The sequence below is a fragment of the Schistocerca piceifrons genome, chromosome X (genome assembly GCF_021461385.2).
Source record: "Schistocerca piceifrons isolate TAMUIC-IGC-003096 chromosome X, iqSchPice1.1, whole genome shotgun sequence".
NCBI classification, from domain to species: domain Eukaryota; kingdom Metazoa; phylum Arthropoda; class Insecta; order Orthoptera; family Acrididae; genus Schistocerca; species Schistocerca piceifrons.
In genome coordinates, this window is record NC_060149.1 from 221842160 (window position 1) to 221866691 (window position 24532).

A 24532-nucleotide genomic window follows, 5' to 3' on the forward strand; every position below is an offset into this window, starting at 1 on the left:
GTTTTGCCTACAATGATCGCCTGGGTTTTGGAGGGATTGACCTTGAGCAACCACTGGTTGCACCAAGCGGTGAACCGGTCAAGATGGGATTGGAGAAGGTGTTGGGAGCGCTGCAGGGTGGGGGCAAGGGCAAGGAAGGCGGTGTCATCGGCAAACTGGAGAAGGTGGACGGGGGGTGATGGCGGCAGCATGTCCGCCGTGTACAAAAGGTACAGAAGGGGGGAGAGGACGGAGCCTTGGGGCACACCGGCAGAGGGGAAAAAGGTGTAGGAATCTGTGTTGTGGATGGTGACATAGGAAGGACAGCGGGAGAGAAAGGAGCCGATCAGACGGACGTAGTTAATGGGAAGGGCGAAGGTTTGGAGGTTGAAGAGGAGACCGGAATGCCATACGCGGTCATAAGCACGTTCGAGGTCCAGGGAGAGGAAGATTGCGGAGCGACGGGAATTAAGCTGTTCGGAAAGGAGATGAGTCCGGTGAAGGAGAAGGTCGTCGGAAGAGAAGGACGGCCGAAAGCCACACTGGGTAACGGGAAGGAGGCAGTGCTGGCAGAGATGCTGGTGGATGCGTCGGGTGAGGATAGATTCCATTACCTTGCTGAAGACCGAGGTAAGGCTGATGGGGCAGTAGGAGGAGACGTCAGACGGCGGTTTGCCAGGTTTAAGGAACATGAGGATACGGGAGGTTTCCCACAGGTCGGGGTAGTAACCGGTGGATAGGACTACATTGTTGAGCCTGGCCAGGGTGGAGAGGAAAGAGACAGGAGCTTCACAAAGGTGACGGTAGGTGACACGATAGTGACCAGGAGCGGTGTTGCGTTTTGTGGGGAGTGTAGCAATGAGATCCTGTGTAGTGATAGGGGCATTGAGTTCTGTGTGTGCAATGTTGTCCAAGTACTGGAAACCAGGAGCAAGGGGAGGGACAGAGGTGTCAGTTTGATCACGGATATCTGGGAAGAGGGAGTAATCGAACTGGGGATCATCGGGGATGGAAAATACATCGGAGAGGTAAGAGGCAAAGTGATTGGCCTTACTAAGGGTGTCAGGGAAAGGGTGATCATCATGGACAAGAGGATAGTAGGGGGAGGAGAGGAACCGATGCCACCGCCGTAACTGGGCAGCGGAACGACTATGGATGTTGAGGTCGGTGGCGATCACGTAGGAGGAGAAGGTACGGTTGATGTGGGAGAGGAAGTCGAAGGGAATAGGGGCGTTGGGGCGGACAAGCAGGTAACGGTAAGGCCGGGGAAGAAGAGACTAAGGATCAGGTTTTCGGTGGGGTTGGGAAGGAGAGGTTGGAGCCGAACGGGGATCTGGCGGTGGTGCCCAATGGCAACTCCACCACGCGCAATCGGGAGGGGATTATCGGAGCGGTGGAGGAGGTAGGGCGAAGTGTGGACGGTGTGGTGGGGTTGCAGGAAGGTTTCATTGAGGAGGAAGGCATCCACACGGTGGGTGGCAAGGGTGTGCAGGAAGAGGTTCTTGTTGGCGGGAAGGGAGCGAATGTTGTTGAAAAGAATACGGTGCTGCCGCGCCATGACAGGGATTTAAACGAGGGTGTCAAGACGGGAGAAGGTGAAATGGGCCTGGTTGTTGGAGTAGGTGGCGTACATTTTGAGTTGGAAAATGGAATGGGCGGCGAGGGAGATCTGTTGGAGGGTGTGCGGGCGCTGAAAAGGATGAACATTCTGAAGGACAATGGTGAGGAAGAATTACTTTGTAGTTGAGTGGCTATTTATAAGTTGCAGCGATACCGGTAGCAAGCGAGCGTAGAACCATTTAAATGAAATTTATTGTCCTTACATTTCCGTGAAACTGTTATATCTTGTTCCAGTGCATTTATTTTGAATCTGAAACTTGGTAGATACGTAATATGACACAATACTGCTGTAATTAACTGCATAGAAGTGAGCCGAGAGTCGCCTTTACCGCTCAATGGTCGTCAGGCATGAAGTATTTCTCAACTGCTATACGAGATGGCAGCACGGACATCACGGCCCTGTGATGCAATTGGTGTCCAAAGATTTTATCGTGGTGCAAGTCAAATTGGAATGTGTTTATATTTTTGTTCAATAAATGTGTGTACTGTGCCAGCCAGGGTGGCCGAGCGGTTCTAGGTGCTACAGTCTGGAACCGCGCGACCGCTACGGTCGCAGGTTTGAATCCTGCCTCGGGCATGGATGTGTGTGATGTCCATAGGTTAGTTAGGTTTAAGTAGTTCTAAGTTTTAGGGGACTGATCCATCCATAACACAGACTCCTACACCTTTTTCCCCTCCGCCGGTGTGCCCCAAGGCTCCATCCTCTCCCCCCTTCTGTACCTTTTGTATACGGCTGACATGCTGTCGCCGTCACCCTCCATTCACCTTCTCCAGTTTGCCAATGACACCGCCTTCCTTGCCCTTGCCCCCACCCTGCAGCGCTCCCAACACCTCCTCCAATCCCATCTTGACCGGTTCATCGCTTGGTTCAACCAGTGGTTGCTCAAGGTCAATCCCTCCAAAACCCTGGCGATCATTCTAAGTAAAACCACCCCTTCCTTCCACCTCCTTGATTTCTATCTCACCATCTATGGCCGTCCTATCGCCCTCACTCCCACCCTTAAGTACCTTGGCGCCACCCTCAGCCGTCACCTCTCCTGGATTCCCAATCTATGGACAATCCAAGCCAAGGCACGCTCCTGACTCCATCCCCTCAAGCTCCTTTCCGGCCGTACGTGGGCTCTGGACCCCTCCACCATCCTCCACACCTATAAATCCCTCATCCGCCCTATCCTTTGTTACACCCAGCCGACCTGGATCTCCGCTCCCCCTACCTTTTATAAATCCCTACAAATCCTTGAACACCATGCTCTTCACCTCGCCTATCGCATCCGTCTCCCCTCCCCCATGCAGATCCTGTATGATCTCATCCCCTTCCCCCACCTCCTCCTTTTCCTTGAAAGGATATGGATCCCATACACCTCCCGCAAACTCAATCCTCCTCATCCACTTGTCTCACCGATCCTCTCCCACCCCCGCCCGCTACCGCGCCTGTATTCCCACGTCCCACCCGGTCTCCATCTCTCCACCCTCCTTACCCTCTCCCAAGGTGGCTTCCGCCGGCTCCCCCTTCCTGATGATGTCCTCCTCCCCGCCATCTACCCCTCATATCAACTTTGATCCTCCCCCCCCCCTCCCACTTCCTGTGTCCTTTCCTTTAGGCACCCTCCCTCCCTTCTCTCTCCTTTTCCCCCAATCCCCCTTCCTCCATCTCTCTTCCCCCAGGCTTCCCCTCCCCTTCCTCCCTTCCCCCTATCTCCTCTGCCCATGGCATCTCTGCTCTTCCTCTTCCACCACTCCTCCTCCTCTCTTTGCAGGTCCCTGGACTCGCACACGCTACGTGGACTTTCGCGCGCCGGAGATCATCGCCATCAGTCTCTCGTGTGTGTCATCGTGTTTAGTGTTCACCAACACACTCCATCGTTAACCTGTGCCATCGTCATCATCAGTGTTTGTGCGTCGTATCAACAGTTTGCAGTGTGTGTTATCGTCTAGTGTATCTTTATGTGTCTACTGTTTTATTGCCCACCGTTCTGTAACTTATGTGTATTCTTACTGTTTTTTCTCATTGTGTATTCTATGGCTGAAGAGCAGCGTAGAGTGCTGCTGACAGCCTGCTTGTTGTACAGGTTTTAAACTACCAATAAAGTAAAAAAAAAAAAAAAGGGGGACTGATGACCTTAGAAGTTAAGTCCCATAGTGCTCAGAGCCATTTGAACCATTTTTTGTGTGTACTGTGTAGAGATAAGAGGAGAGCACATGTACACTGTACAGGTCGATCATGTTTTCAATTTATGGTTACATATACAAGTACACTTTTGCAAACCAGGGAGCTATGTTTTCTTATTTTTATGAGTGGAAAATGCCATCTAAGAATCAGATCGAATATGATTCCCATACGCAAGTTCTGATAAACATTTTCCAGAGGTTTCCATTGGTTGCGACACAAATACCGGGAGGGGAAATCCTCTCCCAAAACATTTCACATTGGGAAGTGATAATAAAGTAATTATGTGCCTATCAGTTACAAGAATATCCCTGCAAACCAAGGAGAGTGCGTAAAGATTATAATTGAGTTTTATTCACTTTTAACTATGGTGTCGGTATACTGTATTATGTGCCATGCTGTATGCTCATTAGACTGCCAAATGTTGCCATAAATTGGTTTATTGTCCGCAATATAATGGACCAGGGCTGTTTCCTTAAAGTTATTTGCACTGCGTTATTATTTCATGTAAATGATGGCTCGAGTATCACACGAACATTGTGAAGTGGAATGAGATCAAAGTGCTCCCCACCAGGCCTATCTAATAACACTTGAGTTTAAAGTGTGTTTCTGCTGTAATGAGAAACAAAGAAATTGTGTTCATTTTGATTATGGCTTTTTATCTGACTTTCGCTGTCAAATTAAAAGTTTTATTTTTGTGTCATCAAGTGCTGTTAGTAAGAGATTAGATATTTTTACAAAAGCTTTGTATTGATGTTGTCAACATGCTATATTCTTTAGTGAGCTGTTGTTATTGCGAAAGGTATTCCTGTACAAAATGTTATCACAACTAATATTTGTTTTGAGACACTGAGATTTTGATATTACCACTATTGTATCTCTGTTTCTAGGCATACTGAGCGAGAACAGTTAGACCTTGTGATTTCCAGCTTTGGTTTACTCTCCTCAGTAAACTTCCTACCAAAAACAGATGGACATAGTGCAACAGAGATTAATAATTTAATTCTTTCGCTTTGTTGATGACATACTTGTCATTCAATTCAGTTAAATTTATTATCATCCATTTAATCATATACAGAATAGTGGATTTACCATATAGAAAGAGAAAGAGAGACAGAGAAATTTGTATTTCTAACAGTGAAAGGAAACAACATTATTTTTTAAATACACTTTACATGTTTGCACAAATTTGTTGTCTTCCTCATACATATAGGCTAAATAACAATAGTTTATAGGAAAAATGGTGAGAGCTATCTGTTTTGATGACAGAGAAATTCATCAGCACCATAGTAACTTTTACTTAATAATAGTTTCTTTAATTTTTTTAAAAAATTTTGTAAGTTTTGTAGTTTTTTGATTTCTTTAGACAAGGCACTGAACATTATTTTTGGAATACGTGTCACACTATTTTGGTACAGGGCTTTTGAATGAATGTCTCTGTGAAAATCTTGCCTGTTTCTGGTTTCATAGTTATGCACTTCACTGTTTAGAATAGAGAATTCTTGATAATACAGATTGATAAATGACTAAACCAGGGAGGTTCAAATTTTTTTAAATTTCTTAAAGAGTTCTCTACATGGCTCTCTGTGGGCAATGCCACTGAGAATTCGAATGCCTCTCATTGGGAGCTTGGACAGTTTTTTGTCAATTCTTTATCCCCCAGAATAAAATACCTTATAAGGTTGTGCATATAATAGTAGGCACATAATACTGTTTTAAAAGTGCAGTATTCTTGAAGTTTTCTTAATATACAATAGTATTAACTAAGTTTTTTATTCAATAACATGGCATGTTTATGGCATCTTAAACTGTTGTCCAATCACACACCTAAAAATTTTGTGAAAGATGTTTGTTCTACTTTACAGTTCCCTTACTCTACTCATACGTTATTTTTTACTTTGTTCCAAATCTTGGTTGGTTGGTTGATTTGGGGGAGGGTACCAAACAGTGAGGTCATTGGTCCCATCAGGTTAGAGATGGACGGGGAAGGAAATCAGCCTTTCAAAGGAACCATCCCGACATTTGCCTGAAGCTATTTAGGGAAATCACATGTTCCTTATGTGCCTAAAATTCATCCATCTGGTTTTTTGTCATTTATAATTAGACTGTTGTCCCTGAACCATTCTCCTGTTGATGCAGTTATTTTTTCTTGTATTTCAGCTTCACCCTCTCTTCTGATAAAGAGGGTTGTATTGTCTGCAAAAGGACTGATTGAGCTCTTGTTACATGGTTTTTAAAGTCATTAATAAAAAACCAAGAAGAGTAGGCTGCCTAAAACAGAATCTTAGGATACACCACAGTTAACTTTCTTGTATGTTGAGTAATATTTTCTGGCATTATGAGTTACTTCAACACTTTGATACCTGTCACAATGATATAATTTAAACCAATTGTACACTTATTACAGACACCATTGCAATACAGCAACTCTAGCAATATGTCATGGTTAATGGGGTCAAATGCTGTGGATGGATCTAAAAGTATTCCACAGTTTGATTCATCATAATCTACTGCAATTAAAACTTGTTCTAGGAAGTGATACACAACTGTATCAGTGTACTCATTTTTCATGAAACCATACTGTGCACTGGTAAGAATTTTACATTTCTTCAGGAAACTAAGCACTCTCACATAGGGCCTACACTATCCTCTCAATAACTTTAGAAAAACCTGATAGTTGTGACAATGTTTTGTAATTTTGTAAACTATATGTAGTCTTATTTTATAAAATAGGTTTATTATTGTTGTATTAAGTGCAGAAGGGAACTCTCCAGTTTTAAAGGATATATTAATAATGTCAGTCAGTTCAGTTACTATTTTGTTTGAATTGTGTTTTATGACTGTACTGTTAATGCTATCACATCCAGAAGAAATTTTATTTTTAAGATTATTAATTGCATTTATTACTTTTGAATGTGTAACTGGGTACAAAGAGATTGTTCTTTCATTCACGGGAACTTTGATGTTTGTAACTAATGAGTTTCCTGAGTTCTTGGTAAGATTTTGAGCAATGTTAATATAGCAGTCATTAAATATATGAGTAACATTCTGAGGGTCTTCAACAACTTTTCCTTCCTTATTTATAGTGGGGTTTTTGTTTGTCACTATGGATCTAGCTATGTCATAGTTTATGATCTTCCAAGTGGCTTTTGTTTTATTGGTGCCTTTTCTGATAATTAAGCCTTTGTTCGGCTTTTTTGCTGCATGTATAACGTTTTTATAGACTTTTTTGTAGCATGTAAGATGTGGCTTTATTGCTGCATTGTGGTTTGTAAGCCTGCTGAGATTTCTAAGAGTGCCTGCAGATTTCTTAATTGCTACAGTTAGCCATGAATTATATTTGGGGGTAATTTTCAGTTTTTCTAAGGGAAAAGGCAACATCAAAGCAGTATTTACATCCTGTGAAAAATGAATCACATCTAGAATCTATATTTGTATAGGTCTATGTCCCATTTAACCTTCTGCAACAGGTTATGAAAAATCATAAGACTACTTTCTTTAATACATCTTGTTTCTATGTATTTTACACTGGCATGCTTTTTCTAGTCATGTTTTTTTTTTATTTGAAGCTTAATTGCTGTGTGTTTTGAGAAGCCAGTATCTGTCATTTCAACATCATAATTACAGGTATGTTTGTTAACAAACAGCTGATCAGTTGATGTCTCGCACCCATCTTCATACCTGATGATGTCTGCTACTGTAGCTTCAAGATTGTACAAAGTAAGGAGACTTAGTAATTTGTCCTCTTTTGTACTATTATTACTTGTAAAGCTGATGTTGAAATCACCTAGCACAATTATGCATTTTCATGTTTTTCTCAGTTCATCCATTAGATCTTCTATATTTTTTAAAAATAATGGAATATTTCGAGAGGTTGACCTACACAAATGGACAATTATAAGACCACAGTCCGTCAGTTCACAGACAGATTATTCAAATTCCTTTCCTATACACTTAACATTGATTAGCTTCACTTCTTTAGAATTAAGATTTTCTCTAACGTAAATATCCACACCTCCAACTTTGTGCTTTTTTGTGCAAAAATTACTTATGATTTTAAAACTGGGAAGAGTTGCTTTACATGTCTGAGAATCTTGTAACCAATGTTCACTGACACAAATACAGAAACTGGGCTTAGACTGTGACTTAACAAGACTTTTAGTTCACCTAGCTTATTACATAAACCCTGTGCATTTTGATACAAGACTGTTAATTGATTATGAGTGGACAGGTTGGGTAAGTCATTACTTATCTTAGAACTGTTTTCCTGAGGCTGCTTGGCACTAAAAACTCTTTGAGGTAATGTGGTTGTGCTGAAACTATTGGTGCTGCTGCTGGGGTGTCTGTGTTCATTTAGGTATAACTTCTGCTGATGTTTTGTTTTTGCTTTGTTTTGTTTCGTTTTGTTTTTCTGTTGTTGCCAGGAATGTTGCAGTTCCTGGAGAACCCATTGCTGCAAGATGGGAAGGTTCTTCTGATGCCAGTGTTGACTGTCTTGGTGCTGGATTAATTGTTGCTTCTCCTGCTGGATTATTTGTTGCTGATGTTGCTGCTGTTTGAGCTATTATTGGAGAGTTTACTACTGTTTTTCATGTGATAGATTCTGATTCATGAGAGCTCATTGCTGTGTCTGGTGAATTATCTTCTGTTGCCATGGGTGATAGTATTGGTGCAGGCATTGCTGTTGTGGTTTCTTTTTCTAATGGAGTGCTAGTTTTTGTTGTAGGAGCTGCCACAACTGATGTAGTAGTTTCTACGTTTTTAGTTGATACAATAGCTGACATCATATCTTGATTTGTGTACATAAATTCAATCATTTGGTTAATTGTACCACAGGGAAGATTTTTGCTACGAATATTTAAGTTCATTCTCCGTCATTTGAAGCATTGCTTATTCATAAATCTCACATCAAGAAAGCTTATTTTCCTGTATGCTTTACATAGTTCACGAAACTGACTGCTTTGGTAATTTCACTATTTACACAAGAAGACGGTATTACGTCGTATCTGTGTGTTACCCCTCCGATTATTACACTTTCTTTGTTTACTGTGTCCAGTGCTTTCCTTAAGCTTTTAACAGCACTGTTCAGTAAGTTGCAGTAAACGTCACTGGCACAATGAATTGTATATAACATGACACTGGATATGTGGTGCAGTGATTTTGTTACAATTTAAGTTCGTAACAATTTCATGCACGGACGCCCCTCGTTTGAAGTTAGAAATGACATTTAAATTGTGATCAATTAGTAAAAAGTCAGCGAGTCCACGTCCATGGTTGTCGGAATAGACACTCATATAGAGTTTTTTACGATGCACACCTAAAACAGTGTGTTTATCTCCAGTTTTCTACTAAAAAGTTTGTGATATAATGGATTCTGTGTCAAATTAACAAACACAGCATTGCATACTGTAGATTTACACTGCTTAAGTTCGTTGCTTTTGTGGTTTAAATCACGAACTTGTTCTAACAGAAAACCTATGGCCACGGCCACGTTGAAGAGACAGGCTGAAGGCTGAATGATTTTCTCGTACACCTCAATTCCGTATACGAACATCAATTTTACCTTGGAAGTCGAAGTGGATGGAGTGCTCCCGTTTCTTGACGTCCTGGTAAAAAGAAGAACAGATGGTATGTTGGGCCACAGCATGTGTCGTAAGAAGACACACACCAATCTACACATACACGCTGACGGTTGTCACCACTCGGCTTAGAGGAACGAAGTGCTCAAAACGTTGGTACATAGGGCTCGAACCCTCTCTGATAATGAGAGTCTCAACCAGGAACTTGGACATCTGAGCATGGAGTTCTGGAAAAACGGCTACATGGAGTGGCAAATTTGGAGACCAATATGTCGTATCCGACTGTGCAACTGCCGGAAATAGAAGAGGAACCTCAGGAAGATGCTGCCATTCTGTTTATTCCATTTTGTGACGCGTTATTTGGAAAGACAGGACGAGTTCTCTGGAAACACCAAATGAAGACAGTCTTCTGGTCACCAGCTAAAACGCGGGTGCCGCTGACAGTGTTTAAGACGCCATCGGACTACGGAAATCCAAGGGCTATTAGATACGCTGTCAATGTGGCATGACACATAGATCAGATGGTGCGTACTGTTGAAGACTGTTGCCGAGAACACAACGGCACAGCACAGTGCAGCAGTCTAACAAGTCTGCAGTTGCGGAACGTTGCCTGTCGGAATTAACACAGAATGGACTACGATTATACTAAGATTCTGGTACAGGCATCTAGCTCCTGGGACTGAATCATTAAACAATCTGTTGAGATTTGACTAAGGGAACCACTGATCGATCCCTATAATGCCTACATCCATGGTAAGGCCTGAGAACCTGCACTTGAGTTATGAAGAGGAAGGAGATATCCCACAACGAACTGACTTTGGGGGCAGACAGAGCATCGGTGGAGACGCCACCAGCACACGACCCATGTCGTGGACCGAGGATGGAGCGGCTTGTCGTTGGGAGAAGGTGGGAGCAGATGCTGGACACAAGTCCACACACCTGGATGCGAACTGCGGACAGAGAAGCAGGTCAGACGGATGGGGATAAAAGATGAAGGCGCCATGGACCCTATTCTGTATCTTTCTGCCATTTTGCCGGTTGGTTCAGTACGTGAGCGCACCGAACGGTCATGTTCTCGAAGGGGAGCCCCAACATTATTCTGTAAGCATTTCGAAAGCGATGCCAAACGGTCCTTGCGAACCGAAATGCTGTTGTCAGTTTTCCTTGTGCCAGCCAATCAAAAGCCATCTGCCTCAGATCAGCGCATGCGCACTGCAACCCCACAGCGGCACGAACTCGAAGCAGCTAACAAATGGCTCTGAGCACTACGGGACTTCTGAGGTCATCAGTCACCTAGAACTTAGAACTACTTAAACCTAACTAACCTAAGGACATCACACACATCCATGCCTGAGGCAGGATTCGAACCTGCGACTGTAGCGCCTAAAACCGCTCGGCCACTCTGGCCGGCGAAGCAGCTAACAGCCGACTCAGGCACACTATTCGTCACAGAACTGAAAAGTGTGATTAGAGCATGTAATACTGTTCAAATTTCCCTGACCATGTGTTTTCATGAATGCATGATAACGATAGAACATTGACTGTGTTCTGGAAACTGTCATAAATGTCACATTATGTCATTTTATTCTCATTCACATCGACGTCTTGTTTTGGATTTTACGTTTCGGAATATGAGTTAGGAATGGAGTGTAGTACCACGATGTACAAATACATCTATAGAAACACCCGAAAAATTCATTTTTTTCTGTTTTCCGTTGTTCCTTAGCAAGTAATTGAAGGCAGTTTGTTTATTGACACACGCGTTTCGCTTCTTTTATTCGTGAAGCGTGCCATACGCGTTTTGCTTCTTTTATTCGCGTAGATGCTTCACAACTAAAAGAAGCGAAACGCGTATAACAATAAACAAACTGCCTTCAATTAGTTGCATAGACGGAATACATCTCCATGAACCCGAAAAATTGTTTAAGAGGGTGTCAAAGAATAAGAAGATGCATACAATGTGGTTGTAACTCGCTCCTAGAGATCCAAATGATGGAGTAGTCTACTTCCCCATATGATACATCAACGATTTGGGTCATAAAAGAATTAAAAAAACGCCTTTTCGAGAGGGTTATGACGAGTGCAGCTATAGAAGTTCATCGTAATTTTAACATGCATCTGATGAATCAAAATGTTTCGTATATGGTGGTATTGTCTGAAAATACTGTCTACTGTTGTTAAGGATTCGATGGCAGATAAATACTTGTGACAAGTTAGAGTATAAAGACGATTGCTACTAGTTTCATTTGCAGTAATTTAAGTTGTGCTCTTAGATTCCTGTCTGACCACACTCTCGGAAACAGCTACGTTGTTGTTTGTTGTGGTCTTCAGTCCGGAGACTGATTTGATGCATCTCTCCATGTTACTCTATCCTGTGCAAGCTTCTTCATCTCCCAGTACTTACTGCAACTTACATCCTTCTGAATCTGCTTAGTGTATTCATCTCTTGGTCTCCCTCTACGATTTTTACCCTCCACGCTAAATTTGCGATCCCCATGTCCTTCCAACCGGTCCCTTCTTCTTGTCAAGTTGTGCCACAAACTCCTCTTCACCCAGCTCTACTCAATACCTCCTCATTAGTTACGTGATCTACCCATCTAATCTTCAGCATTCTTCTGTAGCACCACATTTCGAAAGCTTCTATTCTCTTCTTGTCCAAACTATTTATCGTCCATGTTTCACTTCCCTACATGGCTACACTCCATACAAATACTTTCAGAAACGACTTCCTGACACTTAAATCTATACTCGATGTTAACAAATTTCTCTTCTTCAGAAACGCTTTCCTTGCCATTGGCAGTCTACATTTTATATCCTCTCTTCTTCGACCATCATCAGTTTTTTGCTCCCCAAATAGCAAAACTCCTTTACTACTTTAAGTGTCTCATTTCCTAATGTAATTCCCTCAGCATCACCCGACTTAATTCGACTACATTCCATTATCCTCGTTTTGATTTTGTTGATGTTCATCTTATATCCTCTTCTCAAGACACTGTCCACTACGTATTCAGAAAAAAATGGTGAATTATTTGTGACAAGAAAAAGTGTAAATGTCATTGTCAGTTGTTTCACGCACAGGAATTTCTTATTTCATTTCTTAAGTCACGAAGTCGAAGATACTCCTTACTAAGAAAGCGCCCTCTTACGTGTAAATATCAACGAATATTTCAGATTTTTTTTTTTTAAGGAACTTTCCCGGCACCCGAAGGGAGGGATGTGGGCAAAGTGGGCACGGGTCGCAACCCGAGGCCTGGCGTCCATGTCCTGTTCTTACCCTCCAGGAACCAAGGAAAGCGTAGGGAACGTGGAGTAGAGGTACAACAGACATCCTTTATTTACTCATTTTTCTATTTACTTTTGTCATTAACACCACCGCTAATATCAGGTAACTGGCGTCACGCGAGGAGGAGGGCACAGCATCACGTCAGACTAATTGAGACTATCAGTGTAAAGTTTTTCCGCGAATAACAATCCTATTACAAATGAATATATTGGTTCTAAGTGTGGAAGAGGCAGGGATCAGCTCTCCATGACAGGAACACCTCAGCTCAGAGGTGGGATAAGGAAGATACTGCAGAGGAAATTGGAGAAAACCTGTGTGGATTTTGGATGCCGACAATTGCACAATGGCGTTCATTAAGGAACTGCCAAAAGTCAAGGATACTTTTCTCACCATCAGCAAACAAGTAGTGTGATGAAACTGTATGCCGGACGGAGACTCGAACTCGAGACCTTTGCCTTTCACAGGTACGTGCTCCACCAACTGAGCTACCCAAGCACAACTCACGACCCGTCCGCACAGTTTTAATTCCGCCAGTACCTCGTCTCCTACCTTCCAAATTTCACAGAAGCTCTCCTGCGAACCTTGCAGAACTAGCACTCTTGGAAGAAAGGATATTGCGGAGACGTGGCTTAGCCACAGCCTGGGGGATGTTTCCAGGATGAGATTTTCACTCTGCAGTGGAGCGTGCGCTGATATGAAACTTCCTGGCAGATTAAAACTTTGTGCTGGACCGAGACTGTGAGGACGGGTCGTGAGTCGTGCTTGGGTAGCTCAGTTGGTAGAGCACGTTCACGTGAAATGCAAAGGTCCCGAGTTCGAGTCTCGGTCCAGCATACAGTTTTAATCTGCCAGGAAGTTTAATATCAGCACACACTCCGCTGCAGAGTGAAAACCTCATTCAAGTAGTGTGATGTATGTCCACAAATCCACCTCACAGAGTTCATCTTCGCCTGCGGGAAGAATCCCGCATCTGGAAAGAGGAGCAGTTGAGTAGGTATCTGATGAGGAGTAGTACGGGTAATTAGGGACAACATCTGCCGCACCAAGAACCATACACCTCTCACTGATCTGCACTCCAAAGGTGCTCTTCTGTGTCCATAACATTACAGTCGACACACAACGGAGTGCTCATGAGGTGAATCCTGTGAAGGCGTGAATGGCATACTTGCTTCCCATTGATAGTAATGTGCCATACAGACTGGACGTCAGTGTCAAGATAAAGAGCATACACCGATCGCCAAACGGCACGCCAGTCGACATGGGGAAGCTTCCCCTCAACCACATTCGGTGACCTGTGCTGCTGAAGGAAACCATAGATCGCCTTCGTGGATGTCAATTGCGCCAGCAGTGTCACAGTGCGGACGTAGCCCAGTTCAAGGAATGTTGTTGTTGTGGTCTTCAGTCCTGAGACTGGTTTGATGCAGATCTCCATGCTACTCTATCCTGTGCAAGCTTCTTCATCTCCCAGTACCTACTGCAACTTACATCCTTCTGAATCTGTTTAGTGTATTCATCTCTTGGTCTCCCTCTACGATTTTTACCCTCCACGCTGCCCGCCAATACTAAATTGGTGATCCCTTGATGCCTCAGAACGTGTCCTACCAACCGATCCCTTCTTCTAGTTAAGTTGTGCCACAAACTTCTCTTCTGCCCAATTCTATTCAACACCTCCTCATTAGTTATATGATATACCCATCTAATCTTCAGCATTCTTCTGTAGCACCACATTTCGAAAGCTTCTGTTCTCTTCTTGTCCAAACTAGTTATCGCCCATGTTTCACTTCCCTACATGGCTACGCTCCATACAAATACTTTCAGAAACGACTTCCTGACACTTAAATCTATACTCGATGTTTACAAATTTCTCTTCTTCAGAAACGCTTTCCTTGCCATTGACAGTCTACATTTTATATCCTCTCTACTTCGACCATCATCAATTATTTTGTTCCCCAAATAGCAAAACTCCTTTACTACTTTAAGTGTCTCATTTCCTAATCTAATTCCCTCAGTATCACCCGACTTAATTCGACTACTTTCCATTATCCTCGTTTTGCTTTTGTTGATGTTCATCTTATATCCTCCTTTCAAGACACTGTCCATTCCGTTCAACTGCTCTTCCACGTCCTTTGCTGTCTCTGACAGAATTACAATGTCATCGGCGAACCTCTAAGTTTTTATTTCTTCTCCATGGATTTTAATACCTACTCCGAATTTTTCTTTTGTTTCCTTTACTGCTTGCTCAATATACAGATTGAATAACATCGGGGATAGGCTACAACCCTGTCTCACTCCCTTCCTAACCACTGCTTCCCGTTCATGTCCCTCGACTCTTATAACTGCCATCTGGTTTCTGTACAAATTGTAAATAGCCTTTCGCTCCCTGTATTTTACCCCTGCCACCTTCAGAATTTGAAAGAGATTATTCCAGTCAACATTTTCAAAAGCTTTTTCTAATTATACAAATGCCAGAAACATATTTTTGCCTTTCCTTGATCTATTTTCTACGATAAGTCTTAGGGTTGGTATTGCCTCAAGTGTTCCAACAGTTCTACGGAATCCAAACTGATCTTCCCCGAGGTCAGCTTCTACCAGTTTTTCCATTCGACTGTAGAGAATACGCGTTAATATTTTGCATCCGTGACTTATTAAACTCATTGTTCGATAATTTTCACATCTGTCAGCACCTGCTTTCTTTGGGATCGGAATTATTATATTCTTCTTGAAGTCTGAGGGTATTTCGCCTGTCTCATACATCTTACTCACCAGATGGTAGAGTTTTGTCAGGACTGGCTCTCCCAAGGCCGTCAGTAGCTCTAATGGAATGTTGTCTACTCCCGGGGCCTTGTTTCGGCTCAGGTCTTTCAGTGCTCTGTCAAACTCTTCACGCAGTATCGTATCTCCCATTTCATCTTCATCTACATCCTCTTCCATTTCCATAATATTGTCCTCAAGTACATTGCCCTTGTATAGGCCCTCTATATACTCCTTCCACCTTTCTGCTTTCCCTTCTTTGCTTAGAACTCAAGGAAAAACTGGCGGAAATAAAAGAAGGCTGGCAAGACTTCTGAAATTTGGACAGGTCTGAGAAAGAGTGTGGTGCAAGGGCCTCCAGCAATAGGCTGGTAAGGCACGCAGGACTAAGGGACCACAACGTCATGTGAGAACCAATGAAAAGGGCTACCGTTCTGTCAGGCACATGATACAGACCTAAACTGCTCCTGCACCGTGGGAGAGTGAGGGTTTCGTACCTTACCTTGAACAGCAAGCCGTGGCAAACAAACGAACCCAATGCCACTAGCATGTGGCGGGTCATTGATGGCAGAATAGGAAGTGTCTGTGCCACATAGGTGACACATGGCGCCAAATGTACATTTATGTATTGTGTGCGTTGCAGAAGATCGAGTGCTCGTAAACGGTGATCTAAGAGCCCAGAGCGTAGTTGTGAAAGAAGACGTCGGCAGTTGAGGGCAGTTGTCCGCCACAGATCACTTGCAAAACAGAGTCCTGAGCATCGGAGAGTATCAGCTACATGCAACGGAGCAGCACTGTCTGCAGGAAGTCCCGCACCTTCAGCCATGGCTCTAGATTTGCGGACGTTAAGGCAGCTACCAGAAGCTTCGTCGTAGCCAGTGACTCCCTGACCTCAGCACCGCTATGAAGCACGATGGCGAGATTGTCTGCATATGCAGTGCAGCTTAATACATGGTCACTGAGAGACATCCCAGAGACGCGTTGATGGAGGTCGAATAGCAACGGTTCCATGGCGAATGCGTACAACGGGGCAGAGAGCAGGCAGCCTTGACGCACTGATCGATGGATCGAGATGGGAGGAGTAAGACGGCCATTGTAGAATACACGAGACGTAGCTCCGCGAAGGAGACGCATTACGACGTCGACGGTAGTATCAGGGTAGTCCATATCGCAGAGCACCCTTTCCAAGAAGTCGTGATCGACTCGATCGAATGCCTGGCTGAAGTCAAGAGCTGCCAAAAGTCCAGGCATATGACGAGTGTGAGCAAGAGCGCTTATGTCACTTTAGCGGCAGAGGGCAGTGCGGATGTTATTGGTACCTTTGTAACCTCCCCCTCACTTATCGACCTTAATGACAGTGAAAAATTAAACCGCCTGTACCTAATGTAAATTTGGGAAAAGCAATCGTCGCCGAAGATAATCTGTCAGTAAAGAGAGAGGAAGGGTTACATTTAAATGAAAGGAAAAATGCGAATGAAACTGGTGGAAATTAATTTTGAAAAGGGGTAAAGTTAATAAAGAAAGTAAATGTGCAGTCGTTACGTTAACAATTTAACTGGCGTTAATTAGATATTTGAGATCTGGGGAAAATTACGGTCGCCAGTCCTATGGACAACTACTATAATAACCGAAAAAGGAAGGTTATTGCACATATAATTAGCACTAAAAGCGCGGCAACTGAAGGTTGACACGTGTCGTGTGAAAACTGAATGTTTGTCAGAAGTAATAAATTTCACTACACTCTGACTTAATTTAGCAAAAGAATTAATAAAACCGGAAAATTGAAAGTTAATTTAGCGACTGAAATTAATAGTGAACTTTGCTTCTGAGGCACTACGAAATTCAATAAAATGAGGTTAGTCTTGGGCTACCTCAACAATCATTTCAAAAGCTACTTGAATCTACGCAATTTAGAAATAAGAGATTTAACTTTGAACTTGAATTAAGTGATTCTGAACAATTAACAGTAGTAAAATTTAGTATGTACCAAGCTGAGCTGCAGTCACAGGTAAGCTAAAATATGGTAACAAAACTCGCACTCTTAATTTGTGCTTGTGTAATCTAAATATTGTAGCCAGCCATGAATACCTTAAATGAACTTTGAAATTAAAGCAGTGAAATCGAATGATATTACTTTAATGCTGGCGTTTGAATTTCAACGACGCTCGAGTTCATTTCGGAAAAGTAAGGGACCCTGCTTGGTAATTCAGTTGGGACAATGAGCAACAAAGGTTCATGCTAAGTTGCTGTATTTTAGTGATGCTAATGGAATAGTTTGAAAAGCTGAGGTCTGCCATACAGTTCTAAAACTTTACGTGCTTTTAGTCTTCCTTGTTGGTTGATTGAAGGTTTGAAGTCGTCGATCGAGGAGGTGGCGACAATCACTCATTGTCGGCCGTAGCTGTTGCAGAAGCTGGATGTTGGCGCGCCTTCTTCACGACACGGTCACCAGGCGAAATGGGCTCTTGATGCGTGCCTGTTAATGTTTCCCGTCCGCGACACCGTGCCAGAAACTATCATAGCAAGCCGAGCGCAATTACATGCTGCCAAACCCCGGAAGCGAGGCAACTCACGCCAGCGTCACTCAACACACAAGCTCCACCGCCCTACTCCAGCCAGACTCCGCTCTGGCCACGCTCCACGCGGCAGAGTTAACACTACCAAAGATCCTAAATACTTTGGTTCTCCACACGACCTATTGACGTTATCGTTCGATAGCATAGTTTTCCCTAGGCCAGACCCAGCGTAAAAATACTAATAATATTTACAAAACAAACCAATTATACATCGACATAAATGCTTATATATATATATATATATATATATATATATATATATATATATATATACAAATAGTAAAACACTTACAATATATAAAGACACAGAAATGTCATACCTTCAGGTAACAAAATAAGGAAAAAATTGATAGTACAATAGGTGGAAATAGGAGGATATGAATTTCCGGCATTACACCTTCAAAAGAAGTTTGAATGGGGGAAACCACATACCGAGCTGTCCATTGAAGTGCGTAGCCAACAGCTCGGCGAAGATCTTTGTATCACTGTTGAGTAACGTCAAAGGGCGGTAATTGCATATCCGTGAGGTACCCTGAGGCTTGTGGATGGGAATGAGGAAACCGTGTGGAATCAGCATGAAAGGTGACATAAGGTCCTGACAAATTTCCGTCGACACTGGCGCCAGAAGGGCACGAAATGTCCGATAAATGGCCGTCAGGCCGGGGCGACCTGTTCATAGAACCCGTCTGGATAGCGTCATGGACTTTGTCCTCCATAACGTTAGCAATCAGATCCATCGTCGCATCCACGAGAACCGAGCCAAAGTAGATTCTAGAGGCTGCCATAATGTTGGCAGGGCGGTGACGTTGTTCAAAGTAAAGCGTAACATCATGTGCATGAAGGGCAGGCCTGATAACCTGTTGGGTATCAAAGCGCTGCCCATCATCAGCTGTAAGAACATTAATCAAATGACAGGGGCTCGTGGTCTTGCGGTAGCGTTCTCGCTTCCCGCGCACGGGGTACCGGGTTCGATTCCCGGCGGGGTCAGGGATTTTCTCTGCCTCGAGATGACTGGGTGTTGTGTGTCTTTCATCATCATTTCATCCTCATTCACTCGCAAGTCGCCGTAGTGGCGTTAAAGAACTTGTGTAGCGGCGGCCAAACCCCCCCCCCCCCCCCCCCCCCCCCCCCGAAGGGTCTCTCGGCAACCAGTGCCATACGCTTCTATATTAATCAAATTCCTTTGACGGTGGCGTTCTGCTATGACATGACAGATATATGGACGCTCTTGCACTAACCCATCGTGTGTGCACGCCCTGACTACAGCTATTTCAAGGACGCAGCGAGAGAGGGACATGAGCTGTGCCTTTGCACAATTTACCGTCACCTGACGCTCTTGCGAATATGGCACCATAGTACATTCCCGGAGAATGGTGAAAGAGAATTCCTGAGTTCTTCCATAACCAATCGAGGCCTTGCGGAGAGCAGGGTTTGCACAGAGCACTCAGCGAGACAGGGCAGACCGATAGGCATCACTGCGTCGACGACAAGCTGATAATATCGCGAGAGATGTAAACACGATCGAGTCGGCTGGAAGGATGGCTACTGAAATACGTAAACCCCAGGCTATCGCCATGAACATGCTCCCAAAAATTCGCTAGGCTTAGGTGCTGGAGAATTGTCGCTAGCGCCACGCTCGGAGAGTGACATGGTCTTTGGATGCTTGGGTGCAGTTGAAATCGCCTCCCATGATCAGTGCAGAGAGGCGTGACTGTCTCTGAGAAGAAGGTGGAATATTCATGACGGCGACCAGAACCGGATGGCCCATAGACATTTACGTTCCTGACGCCACTAAACGTGAGAGTCATACCTCCGGCACAGGGAGATAGGCAACTGCATCAATGAAGATACTGTCAGATAAGAGGATTTCCACCTCACTACCAGTAGGGGAAGCATGAGAGACGTGCTGCAAAACCATGGTGAACACAGAAAGTTGCAACATGCACCTCCTGAAGGAGTGCTAATCAACGTCTGCAGCTTACAGCATGTCATGGACTAATGCCTCAATAAATAATAAATCAAATATAAATTTAGAAAGGGCAGCTAATCAAATTTTTACTGATATTAATAAGTGGTTCATAGCCATTTCACTGTCATTAAACTTTGAAAAGACTCACTATATGCAGTTCAGAACTTCCAAGAGATTTCCTTCTGGTGTGTGTGTATAAAATATGATGACATGGAAATAGGAGAAGTTGAGAGTGTAAAATTCTTGGGATTACAACTTGATAATAAATTCAGTTGGGAGCAACATACTAACGAGCTGCTAAAGCGCCTAAACAAGTCTGTGTTTGCAATGCGAATGATGTCAGACATAGGAGATATAAATATAAAAAAACTGGAATATTTTGCTTATGTTAACTCCATTATGTCATATGGTATCATATTTTTGGGTAACTCCACAAACAGACAAATACATTTTAGAGTACAGAAGCGTATAATAAGAGTAATGAGTAGTGTAAATCCAAGAACATCATGTCGAAACCTATTCAAAGAATTGGGCATATTAACCACAGCTTCTCAGTATATTTATTCCTTAATGAAGTTTGTTGTAAACAATAATCTCTTTTTCCAACTAACTGCTTAGTACACAGTATCAATACTAGGAATAAGAACAATACATACAAAGACTTAAAATCACTTACTCTTGCCCATAAAGGAGTCCACTATTCAGCAATGCATATTTTCAATAAGTTACCAGCAACCATTAAGAGTTTAGTTTCAGACAAGGCACAGCTTAAACATAATTTAAAAGAATTTTTGGTGGCCAACTCCTTCTATTCCATCCATGAGTTTCTCAACAAGTGCAGTAGACCATTTTAATGAACATTTATTATACTTTAATTTTTGACAATACTTGGTTTTAATAGCCAAGAAACTAGCAAATATCTGAATGATGGATTTGATGAAAGTAGATGTAAGTATTAAACGTGTAAATATCAGAAGTTTAAATTTAATTCATGTACATAATTTTACTGTTTATTGACTGAGGATCATTAAAATTAATGAAACTCAAGTTTTTCTAATTACACTTCTGGAATGTGTTTATCTGACATGTTCCACACCCAGGAAGATTCCCTCTTTTATGGGTCTGTGGAATGAATAATTAATCTAATCTAATCTTGTGGCTTACATGAATAGTGTTTATGTTGATCGCGATGATGCGATAAATCTGGAAAGCTACCATCGCCAGGAGGACAGGCGATTCAAACGTGGGGAAAGCATAGGGAACTCCAGGTTAGGCCCACAGAAGGGCACATCACTGTGATGGGGAGAGAGCCGACCCCACTAAGGGGGGCTCCATCGTTCTGCACACCTCCAGAATGTTCATCCTCAGCATCGACATCGTCCGCCCAGGAGACAGACGTGTCACTGGGTCGGTTCAGTGGAACATTGTCAGAGGTGGGCCCACGGGTAGCGTCAGACACAGAAAGGGAGGCAACTGCATCCGACGCAGGCGGGGGAAGGTATGTGTCCGAGGTGGACGCTGACTGGAGATGGAGGCGGGGGAGGACGATGCGTCGTCAGGTGTCACGGCGTCAGAGGACAGCGCACCATCTGTAGCAGGATCGTCATCCTGTGCAGACTTCCGATTGACGCAGTCATCAGAAGGGTTATGGTGTTGTCTCTTCCTCGGCGACCGTTGCTTCCTGACAGGCTGTTCCGTGTCGGATGGCGGGCGGCTATTGTCCGACATGTGGCAGGAAGGCGGAGGTGGGTACAGCTCCATGATCAACAACTATGGGGTCAGGACAGAAAGCCTGTACCTGCTGACGGTCGTCGTTCATTTGTGTTACCTCCGGCAGGGGTGTAGGAGAGACGTGCAAAACGTGCATCACGTCGTCGAGAGGAGCCGACACCGATACCGACTGATTCAGAGGGAGCGTAGCAGGCAGACGCGTAAGACAGAGATAACACTGTGGGCGCCGCTGGAGGAGCGACGTCTCTGATCAGCTTCTGAACCAGTCTACGTCGGAGACATTCAGAACGGACATGTCCTTCCTGGCCACAACCTGGACAGATGCGTGGCTAGCCATGGTACATGGCGACAGCCCTGCAGCCGGCAATAAGTAGGGAGGCAGGTGTTTCCGTAGTTCAGTGTGTATCTGACGAACACCATTGAGGTCACGGTACGTTTCGAACGTCTTCCACGTTTCAGCCATGTGACTGACGACGTAAGGTTTGAAAGCGGTCACCTCAGCGTTCGACGGTACTTCAAACGGGAGTTCGAAAACCCGCAACGTTAGGAGGCCAAAACCATCGTGATCAACCGCTACAGTCCTTATATGTCCGTCAGAATATCGAAACTTGAGATCGTTAGCCTGGCGCCGCACAACATTGGCGCGCAGCTCGTCATTCGCCAGCTTTATGTACACAGTAGCACTGAGGATCGAAAAATGTATTCCGAGAACGTCTTGTGGTGGGAGACGCATTTCATCCCGTACAAAACGTTCAACTTCATACCCTTTCGGTCGTTCGAGATCGAATTGAAAAGTTAATTTGATCGTGTCTTGGCGGTAAGAAAACGCCATAATGGTCAATGCAGTCGGACTCTGAAACAAGCCGCTACGCGGAAGTAAACAAACGCGCGCTCGCTCGCAAACAGCACAACAGGCGAGGTGCAAAAAGGCGTGTGCGCCTCACCACAACCAAAGGCCGACTGTAGCAGCCGGCCGGGGTGCCCGAGCGGTTCTAGGCGCTACAGTCTGGAACCGCGCGACCGCTACGGTCGCAGGCTCGAATCTTGCCTCGGTCATGGATGTGTGTGATGTCCTTAGGTCAGTTAGGTTTAAGTAGTTTCTAAGTTCTAGGAGACTGATGACCTCAGAAGTTAAGTCCCATAGTGCTCAGAGCCATTTTGAACCGACTGTAGCAACTTGGCTACTACAACTCGCGTACTTTCAGTGGTTTATTTCACATAATTCTACTCGAGAGACACGCAGGCTGACTTCGTTGCCGAATGGTGCGGGCGTAAGCCGAAAATGCACGAAATTTTGGAACGTTTCCTCTATCAGGGTTCAAAAAATTCCTTTGCATTGTTACTTAAAAGTTTTAAACGCATTTCGATAGTTAATAAGTAAACCATTTGCGGAAAAAAGTACGCGAAGTCACTAGTAATTTCAGCTGACACTAATGTCATATACGTAAGCGGACCTGACCTTTTGAAATTTAATGATTTTTTTAACTATTAATTAGGCAAAAATATCAGGTATTTTGTGAGAATATTGACCGAAACTATTTTTTGTGTTACAATCATTCACAGTAACCAAAATACAAACCATATTTGTAACAAAGGAAAACAGCCTATTATGAACTCCACCCAGACGCGTCCTGGCGATTTTTCAGTAACACAATCACTAAATCCGAAGCTATAACCGCTCAATATGTTTAAGATAACAAATTCTATGTGTAAATAAACCACACCAAACCGAACGAGAGGGCCATGCCGAAATCCAAAACCTCCCAGTACAGTTGTTGAAAAATCGGCAGGAGGACCGATCGGTAACAGGTCTCAGAAGCTTACTGAATAGGAACTTCGGATAAAGAACCGGAAATGACGTCACTACTGAGGTTAACCTACTGCACCAATCGGTATGAACGATACAGCATAGGACCACAGGCCAGCCCCTAGTCAGTGGCTAATTGTTACAAGTTAACTTTGGGTTGTTTGGGGAAGGAGACCAGACAGCGAGGTCATCGGTCTCATTGGATTAGGGAAGAATGGGGAAGGAAGTAGGCCGTGCCCTTTCAAAGGAACCATCCCGGCATTTGCCTGAAGCGATTTAGGGAAATCACGGAAAACCTAAATCAGGATGGCCGGATGCGGGATTGAACCGTCGTCCTCCCGAATGCGAGTCCAGTGTCTAACCACTGCGCCACCTCGCTCGGTGTTACAAGTTAAAGAACGAACTGAGAAAACGAGAGATCGAGTTTCACTCATACTCAGTCGAACAAAAGCAAACGCTAAGAACAGTTATCGAAGACTGGCCGATACCTGTGGAGCCGCTAGTTGCAGGGGGCTTCGAGGTGTCAGAGGTGCAACAGTTTATGAAGCCTTATCCCCTGGGGAAAGAGTCAATAAGTATTAAGAAAGAGTCGAACTTCTTGGCAGAGCTAGTCAACAACGACGAAGCACAATGAATTTTCTCGGTACGATATCTATTATGCTTCAGAGTCAGGGTAGAGAAGTACAAAATGCCTGAAGGATCTGGGCAGTGACGCTGCTGCCAAAGATTCAACCATAGGAGCCAAAATTGCAGTGTGAAGCCAAAGTGTGTTAGGTGCACAGGCCCATCTGGCGAGCCTCTGCCAATAGTGGGACAATACCAGTTTTATATCAATGGGCCCATTGTTCTCCTTAGGTAAACAAGCCAGGCACTTGGCCAGGCATCCTTACGTAAGCAAACCACGTAATTTGTGACTGTAATGTCAACAAACTGCTCGCTTGTGCTCTTACTGTTATGTTTAGGACCAAATTAATAACGAAATGCTTTTAGCTTAATTTCCCTAATGTAAACAAGTGCTACGGTTGCAGGTTCGAATCCTGCCTCGGGCATGGATGTGTGTGATGTCCTTA